This window comes from Manis pentadactyla, chromosome 5 (genome assembly GCF_030020395.1).
Source record: "Manis pentadactyla isolate mManPen7 chromosome 5, mManPen7.hap1, whole genome shotgun sequence".
Taxonomy (NCBI): domain Eukaryota; kingdom Metazoa; phylum Chordata; class Mammalia; order Pholidota; family Manidae; genus Manis; species Manis pentadactyla.
The window spans coordinates 35,817,379-35,822,827 of NC_080023.1; positions in this window are offsets into that span (position 1 = coordinate 35,817,379).

A 5,449-nucleotide genomic window follows, 5' to 3' on the forward strand; every position below is an offset into this window, starting at 1 on the left:
ACTCCACAAAGCTCTGCATGATCCTGATAGCACACAAATAACCCAGTGCCAGACATTGTTGTGGACTTCATTTATTATTTTATAGATGAATAAACTGAGACCAAATGGAGTTAAGTGATTGGTCTAGAGGCACACAGCTGGTAGGATGTAGAGTGGGGATTCAAATCCAGTCACTGTGTGAATGCTGTATCTCTAACTAAATAGGGCATCTGCAAATAAAGCTGAATTTATTAGGTATTTGTATTTAAAGTGATGGGTTTAAAAAATTTTCCTAGAGTGGCAACTGATTTGAGCCTGCATTGTTTCTCCCTTTGTCTTCTCTTGGGCCTGGAAGTGGTGAGGAAGTATCTGTCAGTAAATCTTGGTCAGGAAACACACCGGAAGTACCGGAATCCAGGTTTCCAAAGTTTAACTTGGCACCAATTAGCACCCAAGTTAAATTCATTGCTAATTGTAAAACTGTATGAAATAAAAATAACTTCTTAATTTGGAACCTAATAAATGATCTCTCCTACTTGCTGTACATTGTTTGAGTACATTGTTTTACCAAATCTTCTCTGAATCTTGAGCCCTAACAAGTTAGTATTTTCTGTATTTTTATGATTGAGGAAAATGGAGTGCTCCAAACCATGGAGCATTGCAGGGAAAACCAAATTCAATGTCCAGGATTCTCAGCGGATCCTAATCTCACCGATTGTGTACATGTGCTGATGTAATACTTAGCCTACTGTGCAAGTGCATGCTTGCATAGCCATTGACAATAAGCTAGTATTGCCAGTATTGCTATAAAAAGAGGTTCCCCAGTGCTAAGAGTGGAGCCTAGAGAAGAGGGCAAGAGAGCAGGAGAGAGGAGAGCAGAGGCAGGGAGCGAGGACAGAGCCTGGGGCAGAGGCTGAGCAGGAGGCAGAGACGGAGGTGGATGTGATTCCTGCACTTTACCTACCTACCACTGTGAGAATAAAGCTTGGTGTGAGCCCCTTTTTACACACAATATTCCGTTGTCTTATTCAGTCTCATGGAATCCAGAGTGAACTTGCCCAGGGCTGAAACCCTCAGGTGAGACAAACGTTTAAATATTTTTGCTCCAATTAGTGGATTTTAATCCAGGTTTGTCTCATTTCAAAGGCCACACCTTTAGCTATCAAATGAACACATTAAATTTTAACTTAAAATATGGCAACAGTCTGGAGCCTACCTAGCTCACTGAGGTAACATTATTTGTGAAAGGGTTTGTGTTCATGGAGAAAAGCTTTGGAGGAAGTACATAAGATCAACAATAGTTTTTCTCTGTGCTGGGAATTATAGTAAATTTTTATTCTCTTTAAAATATCATAATCAATATAAAAAATTTATAATTGATGTTTTTTAAAAATAAGGTTTTTTGGTCTGCAGATCTGGTGACCAGATGCTGTGCAGAAATGGACTTATCAAGGTAATATAAGATCATTTATTGATTTGCCACTAACCACCTGGCGAATTGGGCAATTGTCCCTTTCTGTTTGTGATCCATTCTACCTTAGTTTTAGCCCTTGGTGAGGAGACATTCACTTTCCTTTCTCATTTTATTTACTAAACTTATGCAAAGCTTTTCATAAATCACAAATATCTTCTTTTCATCTCTATGGGCAAGATGAGTAATTGGATTTTTCATGTCTTCCCCTCTCTGCTCCTAAGAAAAGTTCTAGACAAACAAACCAATTGCCCAACTGTTTATTTTGTGTTGGATTGATTGGTACATTAAATAAGTGAAAACAGTACATTCTTTTTTCTCTCATTTATAGATAAAATAGGCATGTGTGTTGAGGTGTTGGAATTCCTTTTCTGTTAACTAGCTAATGCCGCATTCTCAACAATAGAACTTTGGATGATTGCTTAGTAAATAACCCCAATCACCTCTTGGATTTCTATTTCATCAGTATTTGTAGAACAAACAGAATCTTGATAAGACCCAGGTTGATTGCAAAATGAATTTCCTACATATCTTGCCAACAGGTTTTTTTTCCTGACAGCTTAGTTGTATTTTGAAGGTTTATATGCCTTTCAAAATTTGCATTTTGCCACCTTCATACAACCTTTGAAAGGTTTTACAGAATGCTGTTTGTAATAGCATAAAACACAGGCGGCCAGGTTGGAACTGAAATACCTCTACCCTTGAAGAGAAAATTGTGTAATTGAAGTATTTCAGTCAGGAAATGACAATCCTTCTTGGGGTAAGAGCTGAAATACTGTCAAATTCAAGCGATTGTGTTAGAAGACACTGAAATTCCATGATATGTCCTGAAATCTTCATTATAAAGTGAATATTTAATGAGCAATACTGTCCTTCACTGCCATCTGTCTTTCAGACTTAGTTTTATTAAGTCATTACATGCATACATTATTTTTGTTTTTGCAGTCAAGTTGATATATAATAGTATATTTCAGATGTGTAGCATAGTGGCTTGATAATCATATACATTATGCTTGCCACAGTAAGTGAAGTTATCCCATTAACATAACAAGATATTACACTATTATTGGTAAGGCATAAATTTTTTTAAAGCAAAATCCTAGCTCCACAATTGCCTATTTTTTCCTTATCAGTGCATTGCCAATTTTGATCCTTGCTTTTTTTCCCTCTCAGTGTGTGGTACAACCCAAAATCTTTTCCTAACGCACATGAGGAAGAGGACTCTTCTTTGTCTTCCTCTCCCAGATTTTGTGCTTAAATTATTCTCAAGGTAAAATGGCTAACAGGGGAATCTAAAAGATGGCTCTGTCTACAGTGTCTGATGGGCCTGCCTTATACAGAGGTAAAGACCTGATCCTTCCTCCCTTCAGGGGAGAAGCGAAAGACAGCAGGTATTCTACAAATATGGCCCTATGATGATGTGGGTAGTGGAAAGTCTCAGAAAGTTTAGCTCAAAGGCTGATGTAAATTCTCTCTAAAAATTTTACATAGAGAACTGAGCTCTTAATATGCACTAGTTTTGCAGTATCAAGGATACTGTTAATCTGTAGAAGAAAAAAATAATAGGCATAGATCTATGTTACACACAAAAAATTTCCAGAGTTTGAATGTTTTGATGCATGTTCTTTCAAATGTTTGTGTGCATAGAAACACACAAACATATCTATGAATATAATTGAAAATTTATTCTATAAATTTTAGTTTCCTTTTTTGTTTTTTTTGCTTGTAACACTATTGCATAAACATTTTCTTGTGTAAGCAATAAATATTTGGAAATATTTTTAAAGGTGCAATGTACTATTCCATTTTATAGAATGTAACATTTAAAAGGGAGCCAATATAAGTTTTAAAAAAATGTGTCCACTTGGAACTATTTTAAATAGTTTTCCGAGTATTGGAATTTCAAGTGAAATTTCAAATTTTGTTTCCCTGTTCCCATAATTTTTTACAATGAATGTGAAGTAGTTTTATAAAGAAAAAATGGTACTTATAAGATTGATTGTGAGTTTGAACTAAGGTATTTTGTTGGCATAATGCATGAATAAACTAGAGAAATATTTTGATCTTAATCTTACTGATCTCTTACAAAAGCGTTCAAAATTTAAGTAATGTAACATTTTCCCATCTTTTCTTTTTGCTAAGATTAAGATTGAAAGTAAGAATTTATCTCATGTTTAATAAATCATATCATTATATGGTGTAAGTCATATCACCATAATACATGCTAAGGTCTTCTTTAAAGATTTGTTAATTCAGTAACTAAAATAGAATAGACCCACTAGAATTGTTAAATATAATTTTGGGCCTAGACATTAACATTCTTCAGACCTTTTATTGTTGAGATAGGACATCTAATAGGTTAAATTGTTAGGTTTACCCATGCCAAACAAACCAGTGTCTCTTTTATCAAACAATACTTGAGGCAAGAAAAACATCATAGATTCACACATTGAACCTTGTCTCTGTTTAAGCTACAGTTAGACCTGTAAATCTAAAAATAAGCTTATAATTACAAATATTGGTAAGTCAAGTGTAAGCACCTCATTTTATTTGAATTTGATCTAAAAGTGCCCAAATTACCTGTAATACTCTCAACTGTGCCCTCAAGTCAGCATAGAAATTGTCCCTTTAAAAAATTGTTTCTCACACTCCATAAATATTTAATGAAGATAATCATGTTGCAACAATAACAAAAAAGAGCTAGTGTATTTAACTATTTATAAATTTTAGGGCATTTAGATGGCCACAGTTTTCTTCTGTTATAAATAATTCTGCAATGTGTACCTTGGTGCATAATAGCTAGTATTTATATAAAACCAACTATGTGCCACAAACCTTTCTAACCATTTGACATGTACTAAGGATGTGAATCCTTCCAGCAGGACTTGGAGATGGGTGCAATTATGTTCATTTTATAGTTGAGGAAACTGAAGCACAGATAAACTAGTTAATGTCCCAAGACCACCCACCTGGTAATCAGTAGAGCTAGAATCCAATCTAAGTAGTATGATTCCAAAGCCTCCAGGATCACCATACAACTTGCAACTCATCTCTTAAAATTTTCTTAGGATAGATTTCTAGAAGCATAATTGATGGATTAAAGGATATGAACTTACTGAGGCTCTTAACTAATTTATAGAAAGGATGTACTAGTTTGTATTTTCACATCACTTTATGGGGAAGCTTGTTTCACTACATTTTTATCAAGCTTAAGTAATAGGAGCAAAAATCTGATTAGTCTAATAGGTGAAATTTAGTGTTTATGTTGCTTTGTTTGCATTTCTTCAAAGCATGATGTTTTAGACTATAACGTGGTCTCTGCTTACCTGTGTTTGAATCCCAGTGCTACTAATTATAAGATGGTTGTGAGAAATAAACGAATCAATACATACAAGTTTCCTAGAACAGAACTTGTCTACAGTAAGGTCTAGATAGTTGCTGGTTATATTATTATTTATTTGGTAGTGATAGGGTTCAGAACACACTACCAGAAAATAAGGTATACCAGATATTTAGCTGAAGGAATTTGAGGAAGGGCAGGTGCTGGAAGTCCTCTTTGATCTCACCCTTCTCCTCTGAACAGGTCATAACCCTCTTGTGAGAGGTGCCCTGCATACCAGAGGAAAGGGGCATCCTTACATCTGAAGATGGAGGGATGCCAACGGGAGTCCAAATGAACTGGCCTAAGTCTCCCCCAGTTTATTACCTTTAGGTCTTACACCCATGGCCTATCATATTTTCCACAACCTTCTTCATCGAACCTAATAAATATAAAAACCTTCAGGCTAAACCATTTCTTTGGTTCTTCATTTCCTTACGAAGGCTCCCATATAACATAAAACTTTTATTTTAAATAAATTTGAATGCTTTTTTCCTATTAATCTTTTATCAGTCTGGTTTTAGAGCCTAGCTGGAGAACCTAGGAGGGTAGTAGGAAAGACATCTACAATAGTAAGGTAAGCACTGTATCCTACATTTGTTGGCCATTTGCAGTTTTCT